We start from the raw sequence: 27,743 nt of genomic DNA on the forward strand, positions 1-27,743 counted from the left end.
AAATGTATAAATTTAATACAATAAACACGGGAATCGCCAAATTCTTCCAAATCCTTCTTTTGGAAACGTTCAGGTACAAACAAAAATTTGCAAGCAGGATTTCACAGAAAGCAAATGCTTTACAGTGTTTACTATCTACTGTCATGGCTCTTAGCATCAGGGTATCTAGGCTCTGAAGCAATGACGACAAGAGTGCTGACCTGTGCATCCACCCAAAAACCCAGAAAAAATGGCCATCTATCAGTCCTTCTCTATTAGTTGTTCCATCTTCTTCCTGTAACAGATCCATATCTTCACAAAATTTTGGGAAGATGCCTGTATTTTTAGAATACACACATCCCATCAGGACAACTAACCCCCTTTTGCAGTCTTTGTCACACCACTCATGAAACCCTTGTAGTGCCGCACAATTTAATTCTGCCCTCGGTATTCCAGCCTTGTATTTATGCAGTCTGGACCATTTCCTTTATTCAAACACTGTAGATTCTTCTGCTTTTCAAGTATTTAAGCACTTAAGCTTTGCTAATGCATCTTTTTATTTGCAGTTCTCACACTTTTTCGCTAGACCAGACGCATGCAGCATGCCACAAAGCTTTAAAACCAGCATGTAAATATCCTTCACAGGGCTCTTGCAGAGCAGGGTAACAGACAGCGTCCGGCCCTGGACAGAGGCCGTGCTCATTGTGACGCTACCTGCTGAGCACAGCCCCAGCATTCACAGCGTTATAAAAAGGGCATTACTGTAACAATGACAGAGACAGTGAGCACTGCTCGCATGGTGTTTAATGAGCAACACGGACCATGGCATTTGGAGACTGACAGTTTAGGTTTGTTTGTTGTTGGGGTTTTTTAACCCCAAATTTCCATCCCCTTTCAAATAATAAAGCACATGAATTAATCAGAGCCAGTTCTGAGAACGCAGTATGTATGATTTCAAGTCCTTTTGCAAAGCACACCCATGGATGCCTTTCAAGGCCGGTACAACCAGTCTTCTGCACAGAAAGACATTCAAGAACATCGCCCTTTTAGTGCTCAGAAATAATTTTGCCTTTACAGGACCTGAACTATAATTGGAAAGCTGATGCTCTGTTAGAACAGGGGCAGAAGCTGAACCGCAAAGAGAGAACAGAACGATTTTCAGGATAGGGCATTACTCACAAACTGAGTGAATGGGTCACAATGGACAAATTTCTGGGACTGGTTCTTTCCAAGTTTCAGACTCTGCAGAAGCAAGCCACAGGATCAGACAAATAACAACATTTATGAATTTAAAAATAGTAAAATATCCCATGCCAGGCACTTCTGCTCTTCCCCTTTAAATTTTCCCCAGAACAGTGTTTCTGTAGCTGCCAGCTCTGTGACCTTGCTGGAAGTCACCAAGCCAGAGATCAATTAGTGAGTACAGAACAGAGAAGCAGCTCTGCCTGCATCCTGCCCATCCCTTGGGAAGAGCAGCTGTGCTTCAGGGTAGAGCAGCAGACGCTTGGAAGATTGTAATCCAGCGGGAGTGCTGATACGCAGGCTGGTTACCAAATGCAAGATGCACAATGCAGCAGCACTGAAAAGGAACAGGAAAACCTCCTTTTCCTTTGACTGCCACATTTACATGTTCCAATAATTTAAAAGGACTTCAATTTTGCACACAATGAAACCTTTTTACACTAAATGATACCTACAACAAATGCACCATGCTGGCTTCAAACACATGAATTATGAACGTTCGTTAGTATTCTTCCTACTGAAGTGCCCATAGGAAACAATCCTTTAAAAACACCTCATACTCTTCACACACCCCATTCAATCACTTACCAAAGTTGGGAAAAGTCTGCCTGTAAAGATTAATTGGGCATACGCCAAATAAATTAAAAGGATTTTTTTCTGAATCTCAGAAAAGATTTCCTGGCTTTTACCAGAAAAGGAAGAGAAATATCCTCAGTAACATTTAAGCATGATCAAAACACCTACCATCCTCAACAAACCTTGAAAAAGCACCTTGCTCTTCTTTGAGAGGGAAATGCAGTACAAAGGGTGGAATATCTAAAAGGGAAAAACAAAAAGGAGTTTGCACCAGCAGTACAGAAGTCTTGAAACTAGAGAGATCATTATTCTTCTCCATGACAGAGACTGGTTTCAAATACATTATCCAGACAGGCACAGCAAGCGTTTCTAAGCAAGCTCCATAAACCCTCAGCAGATCACCACCGTCCCCCTTTTCATACACAGGATGAACCAAGACACAATAGAATCTGAAGGTTTTACTGTAGGCTGGGTAACACAAAACATAGCACACTTTGAGATGTAGAAATGTCAAAGATCAGCCCTAAAGAACCATATCTACAAGGTTGTCTTAATGTTAAATATTACCATTTAAATACTGTCCTGAAAGAGTCTTCAGGAAACATGATGAAACCTGATGATCACATGCTAATTCTCAATGCTACCCCACTTCTGTATCTCCTAAATTTCCCAGTCATTTGTTCTCTTTCTCCAGTGACCACACCAGCACTCCAGAAATGGGAATCCAAGGACGGTGGCTCAAACCGCTGCAGTTCCTAGCAAAGGGCTTGAACTGCTGCACATCTTTAGAACGTAACTGTGGGGCTTTCCACTGGGAAGATTCAACTGCTGACCAACAGCAGCCGCATTGACAGTACTGTGTGAGCTCCAGTTCTTTAGTATTTAAATCTGCACATAAATATTTCAGTTAGAATTTAGCCTAAAATAAACCACCTGCCTGGTTACTCCAGTGTTACAACAGTCTGCTTGCCTTCATTTGCAGGCAACTAATGTTATTTGTGTGATACGCTATTCCATAAGGCCTCCCAGAAGAAACCCGAGAGATCAATAGTCCTTAAATAAGTAATTAGAAGAGCTGATTCATTTAGGTCATCAAATAGCAAGTGGAATAAATAAAAAGTCATAGGTCTGTGAACACCTGCATCTAATAGAATTTTTACATGTATTTGTTGAGTGAAACGATAAAAAGGCTGCACACAAAAGCTAAGAGGCAGCACTGCTGAATAGCATCTATAATAGGAAAGCAAAATAGGATAGCAATACATAAAAAGAAAGAAGACACACCAACAGCCTTTAACTTCCCATTCCTAAGGCAAGCTAATTTAGATCAAAAATTCAAAGGTAACTTTCTAATCTAACGCACAAAACTAAGACACACAGTGAGGCATTTCATAGATGTGCTACACTAAATATAAGAAAATGTATGTAACGTACTCTCCCAAAAGCTCAGGGACACCTCTGTTCAAACGTCTCAGGTTTAATCTATGCTGCTACATCTCCCCTACTCCCGTACGGTGCCCAGAGTAGGCATCTCTCCTGTCCTGCCCCACTTTAAAGACCACTTACAGCTCCTTTGGGCTTGGCATGGAGCTCAGACTTGTTAAGCTTTTGAACATGCCATGCACTCATTCATTTCCAGACTCCTCCTGATGCCTGTGACAACAGGCACCACCCTCCAGACCTGTATAGGCTCCTGCGTCCACAAAACAGATTATGGGAATTGCTACCTTCCTTACAACATTTGTTTGAAAGACTCTAAATCACAGTCAATTACAATCTTCTGAACCTACTGACCCAACCTGACCATTCCAGACTCACACTTGGGCAAGCAAACCTTGGGAGAACTCTTCCTGGTGTATGGCAGTCTAAGGATATCTGCTCTGTCAAATACTCAGACTGCCCAGGGACCATCTTTACGACTCAGCTCAATTTTCCCTTAAGAGGAAATCTGATATACTTCAAAACTGAGTCAGCATTTGAGTCTCCACGCCTCACGTGACCCAGACACCCAAATCTTTCAGTGTTCCAGCAGCACACATGGCCCATTTGCCAGTCATGGCTCACCGACATCTCCAGCTACTGCATATCCTATATTTAGATAGTGTCTTGGCACGTCAAAGTTTATGAAGTGTCGAGGTACACACCTAATGCTTGGAATATGACCCGTACCTGTTGCAGACCTGTTTCCTTTTATCTACGACAATACTGTCAGTTTGGCAGCAGCGTGCAGGGCATGTGGAGTCTCAAATACTGAAAGGACACTTGTGCAGTGCAAGGAACGCAGCATGTTATCCCAGAAAAGACAGAATAGTTTTCAAAGAGCAAGCCTTCCACTGTGGTTCCAGTTAAAGTGATGTGCCAGCCCCTGGTTTGTCACATCCAGGTACTGAGCTATATCCATTGCTCTAGAACTTCAGCTGCGTAGAGATGAACAGACATCAGATCTACAAACGGCCCTGACCCCATACTGCGATACGGAGTTTGGGTACCAGGACAATCGGGCAACACTCACACCAGCTCCTACAAGGTCGGTGTTTTATCTGAAGGGTACAGCCTATGAACATTTTTCCAAAGGCCACTGAATTCTGGCTGCAGTCTCACAAAAACTTTAATGAAGTTATAAAATTTCTTCATTATAACCAAAATTCTCATTATAGCAAGATTTTGAGATGAGATTTCTGACCACAGTTCAAAGCCTTTCATTTCTGTCTAACAATTACTATTATTCCTAAGGGTTCTCCACTTTCTGTTAATGAAAATGAATCTTAGTAAAGCTTTTCTTCAATTATTATTATTATGGCTGCACTGCCAGCTGCACTCAGACAAGCTCTGATTCAAGTTCCAGGCTTGAGAGTCATCAATGGAAACTTAGTGATTGCTTTCATCAAAAAAATACAGATCGCCATGCATAGAAACAGATATGATAAGGAGAAAACATGCAGTTAAAAAAACCAAAGAGAGGGGGGGAAAAAAAACCCCAGCACTGAAAACAAAAACTTTTTGTACCAGAAACAGATTGAAAACAGAAAGAAAATTAGCATTTATGAATGAAAAAGCCAATTCACTGCTGATGTTAAATACAACACCCGCAGAGATGGAAGCTGGGTTTATTTTTGATAGCAGCACAATCATTAAAGATAAGCAAAAAACATTTAGAAAATATGGCTGCAGTACAAAGGCTCATGTGATGAGGGCAAATTTGCTTTTTATCTTGACCTGGAAAACCTCTCGTATGACAGAGTCTCTTTCAGCGGAGTCATAGTCCTGCCTTACTACTCTGCCTATTTGTGATAAAACGGCCACCCAGGTTGTTTCTGCTTCGGAATAATGGCAAGTTTTCAATCCTGAACTTCAAAGGAAAGGGGAAAAAAAGAAGAAAACCTAGTACATCCATCTAAGGACCTGCACTAAACTCCTGTCCTCCCTGACCTGCTCCCTTCCCACTCTTCCCTAAACCAACAACCCTCACAGCTGTATCATCGTTCTTCTAGAAAAGATATACATATTCCCTCAGTATTTACTACTTGTCCCCGATATCCCAAGATAAGCATTGTCATATCCAAGATATGCATGCACCATATCCTACCTGCACAACGGAAAATGCAGCCGATTCCCAGATTGGTTCATCATGTTTACAGTCCCAGCAATATAAACCTGTTAGCCACACCAGCCACAATCACTTGAGAGTTAAGCAATCACAGTCACACCTGAAATATGCATTATAAAGTATTAAGAGTGAAAACTGTGGACACCTTTGAAGTTCAGTCCCGCTTTGTATGTCTGTTCACACTGTCCAACCTCCTGTAGGGAGGACTGCTGCCAACCAACAGTCAACCTCGTGCCATCAAACTGCAATGAGATGCCTGCTGCGTAAGACACACCAATGCCATGTGCTCAGCTACAACATGGATGCAGAACCTTCTTTCTGACGCCCTTCCCTGCACAGACAGTGCAGGCAGAGACGCCCCATAGCCAGCAGCAGACACCTCATATTCCCACATGCACAACAGGTAAAAGCACCTCCATTCAGAAGGAAAGTAAAATTTATAGCCGGATGATTTATCAACACCCCGTTTCCCAAAGGAGAGATGTCAAGGATCAAAAGACCTCAGATGATGATTTAGGGCCTCACCTTTAGTAGAAATTTTAATTAAATGCTCACTGAAGGTTGCTGGTTTCCTGGCCTTCCTATTGCACAAGGGATGTTCAGCTGGGTCAGCTCAGTGCTCCTGTGTGGCCTCACATCGTGTTCCTGGAAGCAGCGACAGGACATGTCCCTTGGAGAAAGCCTGGGAGCCTGGCCTCTTCCCATGGTCCGCTCGCTCTGTTTCCCCCCAGGGTTGCAATCACTGCATTAGCCATGTGCGAGGGTATGAAATCAGTGCCTCCCGCTTCATCTCACTTCCCTGCTGTGGGGTTGACACCGTACCACCAACAGGAGTTGGTTAGATTCCACCTCCTTGCAGAAACACTTCGAGGAATTTAAATGAATTTTTCCCCCCTCTACATTGACAGGAGTTAACCTGTGCCCCCTCCTAAGTCAGTGACGATCAATATGGCAGCAGTCCTTAAAAGGATTCATCTTCTTTTCCATCTTGGGCGATGCAAGCCACATTTTGAAATAAAACGTTAAATTAACGACAAAGTTTTAATTTCTTGGGAAACACTCCTGGGACACAGGCCACAATGAAATACTCTCAGCAGAAAACATGTCTGTACATGCATGCTCACGTTTTAAAGTCTGTTTGCTGCTATGAGCTTTGTCATGGCCACTAGTGGAAATGTTTTAATTAGGCATTCAGCAGTTGCCAGATGGGGGAGAGCACAACCAGTGGGCTGAAGACAGCACCGTCAACAAAACAATTTATAAGGGATGCTAGGACAGCCCAGGGTAGCTACGCTACACTACACTGGGTCCTGGACAGCATCTATAAAAGCAAGACTAAAGCACCTCTGTTTACACGTGGTTCAGGCAGCTGCTGATGTGCAGGTTCTCTACAGACAGCTGTACTTGGGCTGGTTGCAGCCAAACAAAGCGGGGCAGGGATGCAGCGACGACGTCAAACCAGAGGGACTGCAATGCTGAGTGCCAGCACAGCGTACAGCAATTCACCGCTAGCATAAGGAACGCCCTGCCCCACGACACTGGGCAAAGCTGCGACACATCAAATAGAAATGGGAAAGCAGAAGATTAACAAGCAGAGCAGCACATACTGAAAGAGGCACTCTTTTTTTACCCTGGACCTTTGTTGTTTTTAATAATTGATATAAAGTAGCAAATGAGTCACTAATTGCACTCCTAAATTGTAACCCAACCTGGAATCAATCATACATGGCCAAACTTCTGTTCGCATTTGCAGCTAAATCCACCACAGTGCAGGCAGTAGCCTCTCTAATAATTGCATTAGTCATAATCTGAAAGTGTTTCCCACTTACTTGGTTCCAGTTTCACTTGCTCTTCAAGCTGATCCTCACCCCTATGGCTAAAAAGATCTCCAAAATGTTCCCCCACAGAGCCTGCTCTGGGCCTTGAGGACCACTATGGTACATTTCATGGTGTGATCCCTCCTGTTTTAGTGCCCAGTTTTCCTCCAGTACCATTTTCTCTCCTGCCCAAAGTCAAACAGCTATTCAGGATTGCACCACATATTATTTTACTCTGTAAAACACTTTGTAACGAGGTAGGCATACAGCGAACCGCCACAATTATGCATGTCATCTTTTGTTTTGCAGCACAGATTTTACATTTGTAAGCACGCTCTACTCTGGCTAGAACTCTGCATGTTCTCTCCCTTTCCTGCCTCGTTACTTTTAATGAAGACAGAACTTGTAAGCATTTTTCAGAATAAACTCTTAGCCAAAAGCACTGGGCTGATGGTTGGACTTGATGACCTTAGAGGTCTTTTCCAACCTTAATGACTCTATGAGATTAACCAGCTAGGAACTATGGGCCAAACAAAAATGATGGCAAAATGGAATAAAACACAACAATAAAAGCTAAAATCAAATATGCACAAAAAAAAAAAAGGGTCAATTCTGATCTAGGAAGAATGTGGAATGCTCAGGAACAGTGAGATGGCACTTGAGAATTACCAAACACAAAATCAACTAATCAACTTCTGCAGGATCCTCGCGAGGGAACAGACTTGGTAGAGCTTGTGTCAAAGTACACCCCACAGCACTTGCACTCCCGGTGATGTGGTGGGAAACCAGGCTGAAGTCACAGCAGTCCCACCACAAACAGGGTGTAAGGAGAGCTGCTGGGCTAAGACTTGGATTTGCTTTCAGATCAGTACCCACACTCAGTTACACCTACCACAAGCACTGCTTATCTACCCCAGCAAAGACTACACTAGCACCGATATCGTTTCATCTGTCTTCCCCCCACTGCAAATCCTCTGCCCACATCCTGCAGAGAAAGAGATTCAATTAAAACCTGCCGTACTTTCACTGCTGATTTCCCTTCCCGCACCCCCAGACCGCTCCCAGCGACTGACTGCTCAAATATTGAGCCTTTGATCTTAACAAAGATTTGCAGAAATGTTGTTATTGACTCTGAGTTCAACACTTGCCCAGTTGCCCTGCAAAGACAGGGGATTTAAAAAAAAAAAAAAAAGAAATGTTTACCCTTCCTGAACGCAGCTCTAATCTGCTCGACATCTGTTATAACCCTTTAACTTTCACCTTCTGCTCTCCATGTTGTTGGGTTCTTTTGTAGAAGCCAGATGACACTGTGACTTTCTATTTCATTTTCTGTATCCCCTGGCTTCCTACCTCCCTCCTCTTCTCATATCTCCTCTCCGCACAAGCGAATACAGCAAGACAGGAGAGCAGTCCTGGACACTGTTTTATGTTGTAGGGGATTGTTTCTGACTTCATTGTTGTCATTAAAGAAGACCTGCTTTCGAACTTTAAGATTTTCTCCTCATATTTGCAAGCCCGCCCTCTTAGCTTATCGCCTTTCTAAAGCCCAGCCTCCTGTCTGGGATGCATTCAAACCCTGCCAGGCTTCAAAGCATGCAAACAGCCACATTTAAGTAAGCAATGCATCCCACTGAAATTAAAGTTAAGCACATGTAATTATTTGCTTTATAGATGAGGAAGATGTAAAGTCAAACAAGTTCCTTTTCAACTTCTCCGGCTTTTTGTTATTTTCATGCTCCTGTGACGCTTATGAGACTAATTTCACATGTAAAGAGAGCTTTTCTTGTGAAGATTTTTAAAATACAGACCTCGTGCAGCGGGTTTTTTTTCCAATTCCAACTCTGTCCTCAGATCTCCCTGCACAAATCCCATTAACTGCAGTACATGTCCAAAGGCAGAATCTGAAACCTGTAAGAACTGGGTCACTGGACAATGGCGAGTCTCAAACAGAGATTTCTTTTCTGAGTTATAACAAGAGAAAAATCTCTCCTCCCTCGGGCACGATGAACATTCCCATTTGTCTGTAAACAATACCGAACACTTGACATCTGATAGGTTACATTTCATCCTTGCTCACTTAGGGTTTTTCCCTTTACCATAGCTAATCGCCATTTAGTCCCTAACACAGGGTTTGCAGCTGATGCCAGATCATCCAAGTTCACCATCCCACAGGGCTGCTCACTGCGGATTTCAGTGCCTGTCTCCCTCCAGCCTTCAAACCAGGAGCTACCAACAACTTTTTGTAAAGCACCCCTCTGTTCTTCTGGCTTTTTTTTTTTGTCCTCGGGTAAAACACCTTCACATGCTGGCCAGATATAGGATCCTTGCCTCCATTTCTATTTAATACTGGTAATAAAATTTCTTTATTGCAGTCATAGAATACAGCATAAATTACATATGATATCTGCAAGCAGGAAAATCAGTGCAGAACAGAGATGTTTTTACAAACTAATTCTACATTCACTGTGTCAGTACAAATGAGCAAAATAGTCCTGGAAGGCTTCAGTCACCATGACTGCTCTCCACAGTGACATCTCAGGTCTGTATGCTGGTCTCATACGATTGGTTTTATTGCATTATATACACTTGTTACGGCACAAGTACTTCAAGTCAGACCATTCTAACTAACCTGGGCAGCCAGGAGGTACAAAGAGACAGGGCAAGCCACCATGCAGTGTTCAGAAGGTAACTATGAGTTCCCTTTCCACACTCGCTTGTCCTAGAAATTTCAGATTTGCTGGAATCATTCGGATCATTAAACTCTGCAGGAAATACCCATTATTTTCACCACAGTTACAGACTTCTAAATAAATAATCTTTCTATGCAAGTATTTTATGCCAGGAAAAAGCAATGTTAGTCAATGACTAACTTTCACCAAGGTAACTCTAACTCCAGGTTGCTTTTGGCACAATTTATGTCCCCATCTCTTATTGAACGTACATCAATTTTCTTCCTTTTTGTTCCATGAAGCCTAAAGACAAACGTTAACTTCTTTTCCAAACCGCATACGTTCTTCCCCTTGTTAAATTTATACCCTTATACTGCAGCCCCAAAGCTCTTCCAGTCCCCTATATTCTAAATGAATCCATCAATCCCCTTCCCTCTGTGTTTTTGCCCTTGGTAAATCATTAGCCCAAGGGAGAACATAACAGAAAAACTCAAGATTTCACTCAGACCACAGCTGAAAACCCCTCTTCTGTCTCCACAAAAGCTTCACCACCTGAGATGCCATCTCTTGCAGATTTTCCTCTCCTTACTACAATCCACTACACAGCCACTACTTTTCACAGCTGTCCCTTCCCATTGCATTGTCTCCTCCAGCAGCTTTCCTCTAGGCTGCATTTGTATTGCATCCCTATTCCTTGTAATCGACTTCAAATAAAAGCGTTCTCACATTCAGTCCTTGGACCAGTCCTTGATTTTCCAGCTGTCACCTTCTTGACCCTTCTCAAGGCCTACACTGACAGTTTAAGGCCACACAGCAGATGTAGCTAAAACTCACTGGTGGCTTTGAAACCTCGATTCTACATTTGAAAGCAGTAATTGATATTCCCTCAGGTTTGTTTCTCCTTTCAACCTTTAAACAATATGAGATAAAAGTTTGTTACAGAAGCAGAGCCCGCGTCCAACCGCTCAGAACTAGGGCGACGCTTCAGCCACAGGCTTGCAAAGAAGGGTACAAAATATAACGTGAACAAGCCAGACCCCTCATTACCCGTGAAGTTGCTCATGCACACCTGGTTTCTACTACCACTCTAATGCTACAAATGGTTCGTTTGAATTAGTTACTGTTTCAGTTCAGCCCTGCAAATCTCCTGATCCTGCTACCCTTTGCCAGAGTTCCTCACACGCTGCTGCAGCGCAGCGTGTCACCTGCCGATTATTTTGGCACAGAGCTCCCCAGTCAACTTTCATCTTTACAGCCTATATAAAACTAGTTTTGAAAAGTGCAAACAGTACCATTAAATAGGATTTTCACAGACTTATATGTTGAAAGCTGACTTTGAAAAGACACCTAACCAAGAAAACCCAGCTAAAATTTTGAAGCACTCATGGGAAGACATTGGCCATTTGAATGTTGATGCAAAACCATAGAGGTTTTACGGAACGCACGTCCAAAGGAAAAAAAAAATTCCACCAGACTCAATCCTTCCTCCCTGTACTTAAAGGCTCTGACACACTGGCATTTCTCTGAAGAGCTTAATGAACAACACCTGATGGTCCCTCGTCAACCACACCGTGTGCCCATCTGCTCTATTACAGCGGGAGGGATGGGACTGGCGACAAATATCACAAGGGAGCTGAGAGCTACCTCAGAATCATGGAATGGTTTGGGTTGGGAGGGACCTCAAAGCCCATCCAGTCCCACCCCTTGTCATGGGCAGGGACACCTCCCACTGGATTAGGGGCTCCAAGCCCCATCCAACCTGGCCTGGAACACTTCCAGGGAAGGGGCAGCCACAGCTTCTCTGGGCAACCTGGGCCAGGGCCTCCCCACCCTCACAGCAAAACATTTCTTCGTAACTCCTCATCTCGATCTCTCCTCTTTCAGCTGAAAACCATTCCTCCTCGTCCTGTCCCTGCAGCCCCTGGTGCAGAGCCCCTCCCCGCCCTCCCGCAGCCCCTCTCCACGCTGGGAGCCGCTCACGGTCTCCCCACAGCCCTGAACCCATTTATCTCGATTTCTAAGAGAAAGATAGAGATCGCCGAACGCTGCATTCCTTGTGAGGCTAGACCCGCCGGAACACACGGTGAAGCGGCCTCGAATTTGATGTCCTCGGAGAAGGGCTGAGGGCTCCGAGAGGGAGCAGCTACTCACGTGGAGCGGAGCCTCCCCTCACGCACCCATCCGCCCCGCCATGAGGCAGCACCCGCCCGTCTCGCTTACGCACTCTGCGCACGGCACGCCAGCACTTACGGCATTTGCGCAACGGGAGCCCTCTCAGGTGCAGCACCCGGCCACATCGCTTACGCTCTCTGCGCACGGCACGCCAGCGCCTACGGCGTTTGCGCAAAGGAAGCCCTCTCAGGTGCAGCGCCCGCGTTGACGACATTACGGAGAATCCGTAAGGAACACTAACCTCTTTGAGGGGCTTTACGTAAGTGGCGTTCCTAAGTACGGGCTCGGCCGCTCCCGCCCCGGCGCCGCGGCGGGAGCGCTCCGAACGGCAGAGCGCCAGAGAGAGGGATTACGCAGTTTACGCAAGGAGTAACGGCCCCAGGTAGGAAACCGCCCGGGCCGAGGCGAGCAGCTTTACGTCAATGGCGTAAGGCCGCGCTCGGCCTGCCGCGAGGAGGGAGGAAGCGGCGCGCTCCCGCTACGTAGTGTGCGTAAGGCGCTCTCTCAGGTGCAGGGAGGGGGCGGGCGCACGTTGCCCGCGGCCGCAGCCTATGGGCGCGCCGGGCGGCGTCACGTGCCGCGCCCCGCTCGCCGCTGCGGAGCCCGGGGAGCCGCGGGGCCGGGGAGCCGCCACGGGGCCGGCGGCGAGTGGGGTGAGAGCGCCGGGCACGGCGGGGGGCGCGGGCGGCGGTGGTGCTCGGGGGACCGCGTTCCCCCGGGGCTCGGGGAGGCGGTCTGGGGCGCCGCTTTCCTTTCAGCGGGGCTCGGGGCGGCGCGGGGTCTGGGGGCGCCCCTTTATCGCAGCTGCGCGGCGCTCACCTGTCGGTGGGGCGGGGGGCTTGGTGCACGGCGGGGCCTTTTCCCCGGGGCTCCGCACGTGCCCCGGCGCCGAGACCCCCCGACGTGGGCAGGGCTCGGGGGGGGGCTCGGGGCGCCCCTTTATCGAGGCTGCGCAGCGCTTCCCCGCGCTGGGGGGGGGGCGGTGGGGCGGGGTCGTGGGGCGCACCTTTCCGCCGGTGTTCAGCGCTTACCTGTCCCCGGGCGGGGGCTCTCGGGGCCCCCCTTTATCCCGGCGCACGGCAGGGTACCCGTGCGTGAGGCGGGTCCCGGTGGAGTCGGTGTCGGGGCGCAGCGGGGCCCCTTCTCCTCAGCGCTCGGCACATACGGGGCAGGGCCTCAGGGGACCCCTTTCCCCTGGAGGTCAGCGCTTACCTGTCCCCGGGCAGAGGGTCTCGGTGGGCACAGGGGGGTCTCGGGGCACCCCTCCCCCCGGCGCTCACCTGCCCGCAGGGGGGTCTCTGCGGGGGGGTCTCGGGGCCCGCAGGTGGGCTCTTTCCCCAGCGCAGGGCGGGTACCCCTCTGGGGGCGCAGGTGACAGTGCAGCCCGTGGTTTGGGATATTTCCTCCTCCATCCCGGGTTGCCTCGGCCCAGGTTGGTTAATGGTTAACCTGCGGGTTCCTCTGGAAGCGGGGCGGCGGGCGGGCGGCTGAGAGCAAAACTCAGGTTCTGCATCGCACCAGAAATGGGCATTATCTACCGAAATGTCTTATTATTTATTTACATCACTCTGAAAAAGGCGCCGTGCGATTTACAGAAAGTGAGAATACCCCTCTCCAGAGAGGTCGCGTTCCAAACAGAACACAGAGAAGCTGTAAATGAGGTCCTGGATGGGGCTGAGCTGTTCCTCTTTGCTCCCTGCTGTAGTCTGTAAACGTTTTGTAAAAGTTTTATTGTACTTTGTCCTGAAAACTTAGAAATTCCAAGTGTGGTCCAAGTAAAGAAAGGCTTAAATGGGCATTGTTGTCAGGATCACTGAGGTACTTCAGAGCTCCAGTCGCAGAAAGCGTTTGCGCAAGTTTAACTTAAATATCCCAGCTATTTTAATTTAACTTAAATTAAAATAACTGTGAGCTGTGGTGAGTGTTTGAAACTTGGCCTTGTAGGGTAAGGACAGAAAATGAAAATGATTTCCTTCATTCACGCAAAATACTTGAACGTCCTTGAGAAGAATGGAGAAGGAAGGATTGTTTGCAAAAGATGTCGTTGTTTTCTTTGTGAAGATACGCTAACCACTTTTGAGAGACCCAAAGGAAGCAACTGTGGAGGCAGAGAGGGCCCAATGTCTGCAGGAAGGAAGGAAGATGGAAAAGTGCTGCCTGTACTTGAAGGGGAGGCCTTAAAACCAAAACATCTGGAATGGGATGGGAGGAAGCCTGGCAGTGTCTCTGCAGGGGCTGTGTTGCTGTGTCCCTTTCTTTGCACAAGGTCGTACCTAATAGTCTCTGAAAAGCAAAAGTGTTTTCCAAGAATTTGGGTAGTTCACCTCTTCAGTGTGCCATCGAAGTTTGTAAAAGCTGGGTTGTAGTGATTTCCTGCCAGCAGAGAGAGAAGGAACTGATCCCAGTCAGCAGACTGCGGCTGGCTGTAGATTCTACTGAATTCCTGGTCACATTTTGGAGGTTGAACTTGCCTCTGGAAGTTCTTGGCATGTCTCGTTTTCTTCACTATGGAACTTTCCAGTGATCTTTCCTCTGCTTCATACTGGTGTGGAATGAAAGGGGAGATGGGGAACAGAGTGGGTAAGGATTGACGATAGCAAGGTTTTAAATATGTTCAGTTTTCTGCTTCTCAGGATCTTCTTGTTGATGGTGCAAGAGCTGCCTTGGCATTTCTAGTAGGATATTTAGTCTTTGACAATTCTCTCACTCCTGTTCTTATGAAGGGGTTTTATTTGCATAGGCTGTTCATACAAACAGATCACTGTTATTGAAGTATTGGCAGTATTGTTGTCTCTCCACAAAGAAGATGCTGATGAAGTGCCAGTCCTTGCTCCAAATGGTCATCAGGCTAAATGCTTGTCCTGGGGGCTGGGGAAGCCCCAGACGATAACTGGTGTCGATGTTACTGGAGAATTGATTGGTGGTTTGTGCTAGAAGAAGGAGTTTCAGACATGTTTGATTTCATAGCAAAGATTCGGAAGCAAATAAGAGAGAGTAAGCAAATGGAAAGATAGCACGGAGGATGGTGGAAGGCATACCATGCCCGAGCATCAGAGAAAGGAGCTCAAACTCTGAATATGCAGATTTCAGCAACTCCTGTTTCTGACGTTTAAGTGTTTTTTCCATGGATGCTCATTCAGTAACATGATGCTTAAGGTTGCAGAGCACTCTGCCTTTGAAGCCCCTTGGTTAATGCTCCTCAAAGGCCTGTGGGTGGACTGTGAAATCCGGTTTGGAAATAATAATAATAATAATAAAGTGGTCTAAGAAGCTGCTTGGTGTTGTGAAAAAACTCACTGTAGAATCATAAAAGCTGCACTATTTCCATGTCGCTTTGGAAGTGGCTGAACTTTGTAACTTGGCATGTAAATAGAACTCTTTGAAAAGCTTGTCCGTGACGGGAAAGAGGGGAGAGGGAAGTGCCCGGGCTGGTTAAGAAGCTTTCCAGTGTGTAAGAAGCCAGTGTGACCATGGTTGTTGAAGAATCTGTTAAAACATAGAAGAGGAGTTTGCAGAGCCTTGTCTGTGTTGTGGTGATGTACACACACCTGGAAGCAGTCGATGTGTCCGAGTGTCAATATGTAACGGTGGAAAACGGGCAGTGAGTGTGAGCTGAGAGCACGTGGGGAGGCTGAGAGGAAGGTACCCGCGGATGGGCTGCTTTGAGGGTGAGAGCGAGCACAGAGATTCTACCCTGCACTAGGCTGACTTTCAACTCTTGGCGAGTTAGGAGTTGCGGTGAGTCTAGCCACGCCAACAGAGGACTTTAGCACAGCATTCGGATTTCTGTAGCTCTGTACTGAGGCTGGGGGAGGGAGGGCTTCCCTGTTCTAACACCGTACATGAGGAGTGCTTGGCCGATGCTGCGTCCTGGATTTGCAATAAACTGAGTGATATTGGCAAGTGAGGATCGCCTGACTGCTGTGTGCGCTGCAGCGGTGGAATTGAAAGGAAGAATCCTGTTTAAAGCAGCCTGAAAAACAGTTGCAGATTTAAATAGCAGAAAAATGCAATTCTCAAACATTTCTGCAGAAATCCTAGTTTGAGTACAGTTGTACTGGCAGCGTGATTTGACAGATGGAAACTTCGTACTTCATATTTAAGGAAATGGAAGCCTAAGCTGTCCAACCTGAAAGTATTTGCTTATATTTTTCATTAAAAGCAATAATTGATACAAGCTACAAGACCAGAAGTAATATTTTCTGACTTCTGCATTTCTTGGCACTTGTATAGTTTTCCCTTCTTGTGCGCTAGTCTTTCCCCGAGCGCTGATGACGGCAGACCCAGCCAGTGGCACACAGACCGTTTCAGCTCACAGAGGGATAGCGTTTCTGTTAGTTTTTTTGAAAACCTTAGTTCTCATCCTGTTAAGAAAAAGCACGTGCAGGAATTCTTATGAATAATTTGAGTGGATTACTGTAAACTTCTTGCATTTAGGGTTTTTGGACTAATTTTGTAGCTAAATTACCTTGTTTTTCTGGTCCTCTCACTCTAAACATCAAGAGTTTAATTAAAGAGGACTGCAAGAATTCTCGGACCCTGCTCTGTGTTGTTCCGTTGCCTTGTGTTCATACTTTAGCTGGCAGTGCATCTCCTGACCTTTCTCTTGAGCTCCTGTGCGGTACAGGAATGTAGACACGGTGCTGGTTATAGGAGAGACGCAAGGAGACATTCAGGGTATGTCATTTGTTCTGCTGTCGCTGAAGGGCACGTAAAGCACATTCCGGGGCTGCTCTGTCCCTGCTCTGCTGCCGGCTGGAACCCAGGGACCGATCCAAGGTGTGAGTGTTCCATGCAGTGTTACGGGGCCACCTGCGCTTCTGCTGATCGGCTTCTCCAGTCCAGAGGGCTGTGGATTATCAAACCCCGTGCCCTTGTTTTACTTCATTGCTTTTTCTATAGCCATGCAAAACTAAATCCTGTGTAGTAAAATAGCTCCATAATATTTTCATAACTTAAAGGTGTAAATGGATGTTAAAGAGGAATGTTCTTATGAAATCCAGCAGCTAACTCACTTGAGGGGATCTCTGGGATTGTGGAAGCCAAAGTGATCCTGCCACATGGGTTGATTTAAATTAGTTCCCTTGCGTTGTGGTCGGGCGCACTATTTAAGAGCCTCAAGATGCTACTCGTGATTGACATAACAAAATGTAAATTATATGCTGGTTTAGTAGGCTCTAATTTATCTGTCGTAAGGTTTGTGTACCAACAGTACTAAGCTGTTCTTACAGTAATGCTTCTCTCTCATGCAGTATCTACATAGGGGAATTAAATTGCTCTTAATGGTATGCTTAAAAATAAAACAAAATTGGGTGTGTCTGGCTATCACAGTAAATTAGATTTCGCTCCTTCTTGTTCTTTTTCTGCATTTATTTTAAATTGACTTTATTGGAAAATTAAATGTTTGTGTATCTGCTTGGGAAGAAGCCTCTTGCTGGTGGGTAATCATGAGACATCACAGAACCAGAAGAAACCTTAGAAAACAGAATCAATTAAGATTTTAGACCTTAAACTTTGTAGTGAGTGCTGGAGACATGAAGCAGTGATTGAAGCCAACCTTGGCATTTGGCTTGACAGTAATGAACTCGGTGGTGAGAAACTGATGTTGCCTCTTAAAAATTGCACCGTAGCAGGAGCAGAAAAGGGCAAATGGATTTGTGAGGCCTTCACTTCTCTGTTTCCTCAGATTCTTGGCAGGGGAGACGCTTTCATTAAATACATTTCTTGTTTGACTTGTAATACAGCAAATGTGAGTGTTAGCACAGCGTTTTAAGTACTGGGCCCTGAAGTGTCTTTAGTATTCTCTAAGACGCAGGCATGATGTTCCAGGTGGGAATGTTTCTCCCAAGCTATTGGATTAATTCAGCTGATTATGACCTTGAGCAGAATCTTCCCCTCATCCTATTTCCCAGCTGGCAGTGCCTCCCCTCCTGGGAAAGCAGGAACAGACTGCAGGTGTCTGTGGAGCCCAGGAAGCTTCAGTTTGGAAACGAGTGTTAGGGGTTTCTCACCAGGAGCTTTGGCAGAGCGGCAGCGGGAGGCCGGGAGCAGGGTCTGCTGGGGCATGTGGCACTGCTGCCGTCATCCGGTGAGACTGTGCCACAAAATGGTTCTTCCTAGTGCCAGTGATACTGTGAAGTCAATGCACCTTTTTATTCCACGTTTTAAAAGAGATGGGTCCTGTAACTTTGGACCGTGTTGAGTCATGGTTAATCTTGGAGGAGGCAGAAAAATTTGTATTCCTTGTGTAGGGTGTGGGGTGGCTCTGGTTTGTGTTATGGTGGAGCAGCCAAAGCATTGTTACCTCGAGCCCATTTACCTTTTTCCATAAACATGGAATCTCTCTTGCATGTCCTCATCTTTGCTCTTTAAAAATAGTGTACAAAGCTGCACCCCTCTGAATTCAGTTGCCATTGTTGAAGTAGGTCAAGTCTTAAAATTGCTGGCTGGTGTATGCTTGAATAAAGAAGGTACTTCACTTAAATGGTCTTTTTTACAGCCTGCTTTGCAAGACATTGAATGGTTGTACCAAATGTATCACCTGGAGACTGGGTGAAAGCATACAGTTAAGATCAGCCTATTTAAAAAACAAATTAGAGCTTGTATTAAAAAGTAAAAAAAAAACCACCAAAAGACTTTTGAGTTCTCTGCCCTGTGGGAGCCTGAGGGAAGTCGGGCTCTGTTTCTGTTATAGACTGCAGCATGATCAGAGAGGATCTGATGCTGCAACCTTATGCAGATAAGACGAATAGGATTGGGTTTGGATATTTTTGTTAACCATAGATACAAATAACATGTTATCAGTGGCTCTGAAAGTGCTGAGTAACATGTGCTAACATTTAATCCTCAGTTTTGGAGTTGAATTTAAGTAACAGCTATTTATGTGGTGTTAATTATCTGGTCCCAAGTGTGGCTGTAGTGCTGCCGCTCAAGCAGTGGGGAGTGTCAGCAGCCACACAGCCTGCCCGGCCGGATCATCCGGCTCTGCTGCGGGAGGTTCTGGGAGCTGCATGACTGGTGCTGAACCTGGGTGGAAGCAGCAGTTATCCGGTATGAAGACAAGAAGAAAAACTAGTTATTTATTCCTATTTTTTTATACTTCTGTGCTGAAGGGGTAGCTTTTTGCATATGGAAAAGTGTTCTTTTTCTCTGGCTGCGGGGTGCTGTGGCTTGCTCCTGGCCCTCTATGGGCTTCATATTTCTCTACTTGATTTCTGTATATATAGTATGGTGATTTGAATATTTGTTTTAATGGAAAAGACTAGACTAGAAGGGGGAGCTGTAGATGTACAGCATGTGCCTTCAGGGAGTGAAGTACCGGGGAATACGTGTAGCCACTGGAAAGCTGAGCTATGATGGGATGAGTAGGGAACGTGGAATTCCAAGTAAGATAGCTGAAAGGAAGGGGTTGCAAGGAATCCATATGGGATAGTATGGAAGATTATAAAGTGCCTGTAGAGAGAATTGAGGATTGGTACCCATAAAAATCTAGGAAATGTTTGTCTCCTTGATGTCATATATTGTGGTAGTTCTGCCCCCCCAGATCCAAGCCTGGACTGATGTTACAGTAGATCAGTGAGAGGTTGGACTGTACTTGACTAGTACAGGGATGTTCTAGAAACCTGACTGGCTACTTTTTATATCAAGACATAAAGTGTGCGGCCAGTTGGGATCTTCTGTTCATATAAATTAGCAGTGAGTGAGTGAGTGTTAGTTGTGTAACTCCCCACCCTGAAACTAAGAGAGAGAAAAATTTCCATGGCCTCAGCTCTGGCCTTCTGCAGTTCCTTTCCTGAACAATAAGTGTGGTGAGAACTGGGGATTTTTTTTTCCCCCCATAAGTAAACTGAAAACCTATTGGAGAGGGTGGCTGGACTCTAGTTAAAGTGAAGGAGCTTGGGTTCATCTTGTTTGCCTCACAAAGGCTTTTGACATTGCTAGACTGAGAAATGAGTTCTCAGATGTAATCTTAGATACTTGCTGGAATTATCTTGAAAATTCATATGGTACAGAGGCTTAGAACAGTCGGATTTCTACCTCTCCTATGCTTCCAAACCAAATATCTTTCCCTTTGCTCTGATAGCTGGTTTAGCTCAACAGAAGATAAGAGGAAAACAAATGCCCAAGAACTGATGTCTCCCCACCTTAGCTTTGAAGAATACCCTTTCCACGTCATAGATTCTTAGGGACTGTCATCTTTTCAGAAAGCTAGAAATGTTTAGTTAGCAGCTATTCAATGTCCTAATGCCTCATGATCTCTTGATTTGATGTCTATATAATTGGACTTAACAGATAGATTAGGGCTGCTTTGGTTACCCGGTCACGCTGTCCAATACTTTAATCGTATGGAGACTTAATTTGTTTCTTTACGGTAATCAGCTATGCCATTTGGATTTCAGATGGCTTCAAAGAGGGGTGGGTGTATCGATGGGCCTCTTTAGGCTTGAAATGTAGTGCTTCTTACCGGTGGTAACCAGGAACATGTTGCGGTGTGCATCACAGTCAGGCCCAGAGTGATTGTGAGCATTCCATCCAGGGAAGGTCTAGTGCTTGAGGTATTGTTTTAGGGGAGCGTTTGGCCACTTTCAGGTTCTGCCAGTGGTTGACCACACGATTTCTCTGTGTCTGGAGTTCTCTTACACGGGCCTGAAATATTTCCCTCTCTACAAAAACCTGTTATTTTAAGACCAGCAATAAATGTACTTTGGTAGATATGGTGACAAGCATTCTAGAAAAGCCAGGAAGAAAGGCAGATATTGGGAAGGTGGGGAGGAGACAGGGCTGATAACTTCTTTACTTCTGGTGGGTGAGGGTGAAATCGGTGACTGCCAAAAATATGAGCTCATAGAAGTAGCTTGTTCTGCTCTGAGCCCACATCTGTACACACCTCCTCATCTCTACAGATGGCCAGGAGGCTGAAGAGAGAACACAGTTGTCTAAATTTGTGTAAGAGAAGAGAATCATGACTCCCACCTTGGAGCAAACAAGAACCTCCTATAACTGGGGTATTTTTGACAATGTTAAAAAACTGGGTTGAATTTTCAGTCTCAGCGAATTGTGTGAAACCTGACACTGTTCGTAGTTGCTAAATAAATAATTTTTCTTATATTACTTTGTAGTAAAAGATGGTTGACAGGGAGTGTACTCCTTCCTTCAAATCTAGCCTGCTGAGGATTGAATTTGGTCTAGAAGTCTTCCTTGCATGCTTATGCTTTAAGAACTTGTAAGATTCTTTTCCACTTTAGATGGCAGAGTACTTCACATTTTAGAAAAAACAGCTGTCACCTTCTCAGTAGCGATGGTACCATTTGAGTCGAGCACGATAAAAGGCACAAAACTAAAACCAAAATATTTTCGTCTTTGTGTTTCTTTTCTCCTACATTAGTGTGGGAATAAGATTCTTTTGCAGGGTGATTAGTTCCATGCAGTCTGCTTTATCCTGTGGGAGAACTCAGTCATTGTCCTTTTGTCAGCCAATGAAATAAAGGATATTGTTTAAAGCAGGTAACTGGGAGTCGCCATTATATAAGTAGTGCACTCTCGATCAAAATTCTGATTTTGTGGATGTGGTCTCATGCAATAAAGCAATCGGAAGAGCAGTTAACAAAGTACATCTTTGAGAGTTCTCTGATTAACCTGTTGTTTGCAGATGAGATGAATACTGAATTTTCCTGAGCTGTAAGAACTGCACCCCTCCACCCCAACACTGAAGAACCTGGAACTGTAGAGTTCCTGACCCCTTGAAAAACTAATGACCAGTGTTGTTTAACTTCTTGCTACGGGTCAGGAGCCTGAGCTTCATGCCAAGTTTCAGCGTGAAACAAAGTAACACTGCAGAGAAAAAAAACATTGCAGAGCACGTTTATGTGGAGCTGCTGATAAAGCTGCAACTCTTGAGGCGCTGTGCCTTATTACAGCAGATTTGTAAAAGGGAAAAGAGATAGGGCCTGCCCTAAACATCCTGTGGCAAATTACAGCTTTTGGGTGAAAAATTTACCAAGCGCATATGTGCTGTATTTTGCAATCGTTAATACGGATTCTGCATTAATGTTAGAATAGCTGCATGTTACAAAGGGATCTGCTTTTTCAGTGTAGTTGGGTAGCAACACACCTCTGTTTTGGTTCATGTTGAGATGCTTCCAAGTGTGCTTTTAGTAATGCAACATAAGCACAGTGTCATTGTCATAATAGCATTCCACCCGCAGTGAGAAGTTGCAGCAGCACCGTGCAGAGAGGCAATTGGTCTCTCCCTTACAGGATCCTTCCAGCACGGTGTCTACAAAACTTGCCATGATGGCTATGTTTAATTCCATGAAATTTTAGAGGGGAACAACAATACCGAGGGAATGTTAAGGATAAAGAGGATTCAGAAGAGTCATCAGAGAAACAGGCAAATAGAGTTGAGTGAAGCCGATTGGGATCAGTGAGTTGCCTGGTGAGGTAAGAGAGCCTGGGTGAAAGTGCCAAATGCTCCTTCAGTATTGGAGTATCCATTTACTGGTGCTTCTGCAGCTACTGTAGGGTCTGAGTATGGTACTCCTGCAGTTGCTGTAGAAACAGTCGGTTCAGGCTGTCTCCTTGCATCTCTCCTTCAGGGGAAGAACTGCTCGGGGAGAGCTTGTCTCGGCATGGGACTCAGTGGCACATTTATTGTTTTCTTTCACACTGCCATCTGTAATCTTTATTTTAATATAAATCCCTTGGCTAGCTTCTCTTCTTTTGCTTGTAAATGTTTGATCTGTGCGTGGTGCTTGCAGCAGAGGAGTTCTCTTGTGCCAGAACAACAAAGACTTACTTTCTGTTTGCACTGGGCACTGCTGATGTGCAGTAGTCGACTGGTTTTACTGCCAGTTTTTGCAGGTGCACCTTGTCTCAATGAGTCGTCTTTGCTCTCACCACCCAGTACAGCAGCGAGTACATAGAAGATTGGGTTTTGGCTGAGAGCTGAGGAGAACAGGGATTTTCTGTACTTCCCCTCTCTTTCCTGGTCTTTGCTCCACTTCTTTATTTTGCTCTTCTGTTGCAGCTGGACCATTGTAGGTCCCTTCCAAACAAGAATATTCTATTCTAATAAAGTGGAATATCTCCTGAAAAGGCTTTTTGTGTGTGTGTAGCATTTGTGTTGGTAGATAAAATAGAAGGTCAATAACGTGCATGTAGAAAATACAGTCTTAAGTATTCTTCCTATTTCAGAATGCTGGAGCAGATCAGAAACCGTGACAGCCTTTATGCTGTAAAAGGGCTCAGGAGCATTCATTCATTAAATGTGTAGAGAGATGTCTGTTAGTGTAGAGAAGATGGGAAAATGAGTTTGGGCTGAGAAAGAAAAATACCTTTGAAGTTTGTCAGGGTGTTGCAAAAACTTGCTCTTTCTGATGAGTAGAGAGTGGAGAGGTTGGAGGGAAGAGGAAGGAGCAGGCAAACTCGTACAGGTTTGGTTGCCGATCACAGCACTTCCAGGCTGCAGCACCGCAACACTGGGCGTCCTCTCCCCAGCCTCCCTGTAGCAGCCGGGCGCTGCGGCATGAGGGCAGCTTGCAGATATTCCAACACGGGACTGATTGAACAGGGTGGCTTTTAAGACTGGAATGGGGAAAGGAGAAGAGTCAGCAGCTTTTAGACTTCTGTGTGTTACCTGTACAGAAGACAAAACTGCTTGCCTGGAGATCTAAATACCCAGAACGTGTAAAGCCCAAGGGAAGCAGTGCATGTTTGTTAGAAATGTGCCTCTGCTTTCCTTTTGTTTGTTTCTTACGAGACAGAGAGAAGATAGAGTTAGAAGGAAGAAAAGTAGCCTTTTGGCAGAGTTGGGCTTATTGTAGGGATTGAAGTATGCGCTCTGTAGTCTCCTTGTCAACAGATCTAGGATCAAAGTAGCCATCCTGAGTGAACTTGCAGAAATAACTCTTTTAGATGGCTGGAGTATAGCATGGAGAAGATTGGAGAGATAGCATTTGAGGCTTGTGGTGTGGGTGCCGCCAGGGGCAGGGCTTTAGAAACTCCAAGTGGCATAGACAATATGCTCTAACGTGGTGTCCAGAGTGAGATGCTCTGTGCTGAGGAGCAGGCTGCGTTGTGGAGTGGGGCCGCACGGCTTCCCCTTACCTTGCAGAACAGCTCAGGTCCCTTGCTAGTGTCCTCAAATGTTCTTATTTTTCTGGCTCCTGTTCTTGCTGAGAACAGACTGTGTGTGTTCTGCTGCTGAACAAAAGAGAGGCTCCATTGTCCTCTTCTGAAAAGACACATAAGGTTCCCGAGTCCATGGCAGTTCGACTTTGAAAAGAGTGGAGTGCTCAAAAAAATTTGATGCCTGAAAATAGGGCACATTCTGAATTAGATTCTTGAGTTTAATCACACTATATTCAGATATTGAATTGCTAATTTGAATCTCATGAATCTACAGGTAATTGTTGTCAAGCATTTATCACAACAGTTTGCCAAGCTGGCCCGTGAAGGATGGCTCCGGTCCTGTGAGGGAGAGACTGAGCAGCGAAAGCAGCCAGCAGTGCGGAGCCTGTTCAGTTTGTAATAAGCTACAGAAGCCCGAGCAAAGGGTGGGAAGCCAGAAAGGAGAGGGAAGAGAGCACACTCCAGAGCCTGGTGTCTGTGGGAAATGAATATCTATTTTTCCCAGCCCTACCACTGATATACTGCAGCATTGGGCAAGTCGATGAAGTTGTTGGGCAGTGGGGTCTCTTCTAAATGCAAACAGCCAAACGTTCACACCTATTGCAGCAGTTGGAGAGGTCATGTTTATGGAGTGTTGTGAAATTCCTGTGTGTAGCTGGGGTCTGATTAATTTTTATTTTTTTTTATTGCTAATAAAAGCTTATTGAATTTGATACTGAATCAGAATGGAAGAGATTGAGTAAAGTTTTTTACTCTCCGCTGTTAAGTCCAGCCTGAAGATTGCTCTCTCTTCCATGGGTTAGCAATAGAGCAGTGGGTAGTGCTGTCCGCTTACCGGTAGATGGAGAAATAGTTTCCCAGACTTCTTTGGTTTGTAGCCTCTGAGCCATTTCATTTGATTTATTGTTCCTGGTGTTGCAAAAAGCCTTGATCCCTGGTGTGGCTGCAGAGACGGTGCTAGTGAACTCCCAGGGATCGCCAGTTGCTGCTGCAACACGGCCTGGTGCCACCTGCAAACCTCAGTGAGTATCTCATTGCAGTATTTAAGGATGAGATCAGAGTCCAGAAATGCGATTTATTCTCCCCATGATAAATGGAGAAAAATTTACCACAGCCACTTTGAATTAATACAGTTATGCAAGTAGTGTTATTTAGCAAACTGTGTTTATTCTCCAGTGGAGATAACTTTGATTCCTCTATTAGATTTTAATTTCCATGGCAGTATTCCAAGAGGAAAAAGCACTGCTGAAGTTTAGTTCTTAGCACACAGATAAATGGAATGTTTCTGTCACTTGTCTGAAACCATGTGTTGAAAGGCATGATTTTTTTCCTCACAGTTTTGCAGAGTAATGGGACAGAGTAGGCTTTGGGTTAAAGAAGACACACGCGGGGTCAGATTAAAATCTGCCAAGTTCTGCTTTGCAATTTCTAGAAAACTTAAAACAGAAGCATCCGAGTGCCTGCAGAAATCATCATTCAAATTGGACTTGCAGAGTTTGTCTCAGTAAAGCGTGAACTGTCTGGTATTTGTCCACTGGATTTCGGGGACAACCTGTGCTTGCGTGGCGAGCTCTGCACTGGTGCTGCTGTTCTTCCCCTGGTGCTGTGGTGTAGGAGTTCTCAGAGCTTTAGAGCAAACTGCTGAGTGAGGAAGTGTTAGCTGGGTTTCATGACTTCCTTTTTGTTTCCCTCCAAAAAAGCAAAAAGTCTTTGGAAGAATCTTCTTTCACTTGTTATTATTTTCTTTAATGTATTTCTGTGGTTAATTAATGATGAAGGAGCTTTTAAAAATGGTTCTCATTGGCCTCTGCTCTGCTGCAGCAAGCGCAGGAGTTTGCAAACGGCGCTGGGAGGGCCAGCACAGAGACTTCTGTTTCTGCAATAGAGGAGCCATGCGAAGTGAACAGAAGAACTCATAAAACAGAAGCGACTGCTCTTCCAGTGCACAAAGCAATGCATCTGTGTAGCGTTTTCAAAAGGATTTTTCTCATTAGTACAAGGTTCAGGTTTTAGAGTTGAATTTTGCTTGAACTGTGGGATAAGCTGAATTGACAGCATTGTGACGTGACAGGCTCTTACCACTGAAAGTGTAGTTTTAGACAATGAGTTTCTTTTGTGCTGACAAGAGCAGAGTTCAGTGTTCACCTCCCTCTGGTTCCTGCTGTCCTTGCTGTGGTCTCCTCTAGTAATGATGGTGGTGTGACGTGGACACAGATTCACATAGGTGGCTAAGCAGGCATTAAAAACATTAAGACTCTAATCTAGCTTCCTCATAACTCCTCACTGGGGGATGAAAGGTTTTGTATCCTCTTGCCCAGCTTAGAAGAATGCCATCAGTTTATGTAGTAGCTGGGTTTTAATTCTGGTTTTGATCCTGTCCTCCGTATCTTGAACTGTGCTCCCTCCTGCCCTGAGAGGTTGTGGTTTTCCAAGTGCACCTTCTTTTGGAAAATAAATCCCATCAGCATTGCTTTTGGGAACAGCAGGGTTTTTCTTGTTGGGGGAACTGGAGTGGCTAGACACAAAACGCAGTTAATGGCCCAAAATAATCTAACTTAGATTGTTTTTCTCTAGTCTTTCCCCTGACAGTAATTTCAAGTGTTACTTTTAGCAAATGTAGCGTCTGCAGTGAGCTTTGGGGAGAAAGTGAGATTTTTGTTTATGTGAATCGATCTCCTGCAAAGCCAAGAGCGCTGTGAATGCTGCTATCGATTGCGCAGTTGGTTTGCTGCCCTCCGAGCGAAACGGGCGTGCACCCTCTTGTACAGGGGGGCTGCGGCAGCGCCGGATCATCCTTCTGTCTCCTGACCTGGATGCCACGTTGTTAACAAATGAACAACTAAGTGTCATTCACGCTGTTGTGAGTGAAGCAGCACCAGAGATTGCATCCTTAAGAAGAGGGGTTAAACTTATTTATAGCCCTATATGGAATTCAAAGAAGAGGCCAAACCAACAGAGTTGAGGCCGTGTTCTTAAACATGATATCCAGGTAGGATTGGCAGGTTTATGCCGATAGCTTCTTTTTCACTCCAGATTTTATTTGAAATTAAAAAGATTAAGTGTAACTTCTCAAGTTCAGGATCCGTTACTTGCAGAGCTGTGTGCTCCAAAGACATTGAAGAATATAGCACTATAGAGCCCTAAGCCTAAGTTTGCTGACTTCTTTTATGTCGATATCATGTTAAAATATGCAAACAAAACAGGCTGTGGAATTCATTACTGATCTCAGGAAGTTCTGAAGGATGAGACCGACAGATACAACTTACACTGAGAAATTAATTTCACAATGTAGCTTGTGGTCTTCAGACTGAGCATTGCCACACTGATGGTCCCTACTGATGTTGTGTTTTTCCCTTTTACGCAGCCATGCTGCGCTAACTCTAGAGAAGAAGAGATGAGTTTTGCAGGTGAGGGTGGCAGATCTGACAGCACGTGTGCGCAGTGCAGATCTGCTGAGGCAAGAAGATGAGGGATTAAGCCAATTTAAAATATTTTTAGACTCTTACAGATTTCCAGGGAAGTAGGATTTTTTATTTATTAGTTCTGTACATG

The 27,743-nt window shown here is 45.3% G+C and overlaps 2 protein-coding genes across 12 annotated transcripts in view; one reads left to right on the top strand and one right to left on the bottom strand.

The window, feature by feature from the left end:
* Window positions 1-12,401, bottom strand: part of CRB2 (crumbs cell polarity complex component 2) — a 54,419-nt gene extending 42,018 nt beyond the window's left edge. Inside the window, exons 1-2 of one of the 3 annotated variants that reach the window (XM_054083876.1) lie at window positions 1,966-1,995; window positions 1,159-1,221 (exon numbers count right to left, since the gene is read on the bottom strand). The gene's annotated coding sequence lies outside the window, so the exon portion shown is untranslated. Of the gene's footprint in view, window positions 1-1,158; window positions 1,222-1,965; window positions 1,996-12,041; window positions 12,086-12,303 lie in introns of those variants that run through there. The other 2 variants (XM_054083877.1, XM_054083878.1) reach the window with 2 other exon arrangements.
* A 25-nt stretch (window positions 12,402-12,426) lies between these two features.
* Window positions 12,427-27,743, top strand: part of STRBP (spermatid perinuclear RNA binding protein) — a 64,612-nt gene continuing 49,295 nt past the window's right edge. For 7 of the 9 annotated variants that reach the window (XM_054083888.1, XM_054083889.1, XM_054083880.1 and 4 more), the window contains exon 1: window positions 12,597-12,715. The gene's annotated coding sequence lies outside the window, so the exon portion shown is untranslated. Of the gene's footprint in view, window positions 12,445-12,596; window positions 12,716-27,743 lie in introns of those variants that run through there. The other 2 variants (XM_054083881.1, XM_054083887.1) reach the window with 2 other exon arrangements.

Source organism: Cuculus canorus, chromosome 19, assembly GCF_017976375.1.
Source record: "Cuculus canorus isolate bCucCan1 chromosome 19, bCucCan1.pri, whole genome shotgun sequence".
Taxonomy (NCBI): domain Eukaryota; kingdom Metazoa; phylum Chordata; class Aves; order Cuculiformes; family Cuculidae; genus Cuculus; species Cuculus canorus.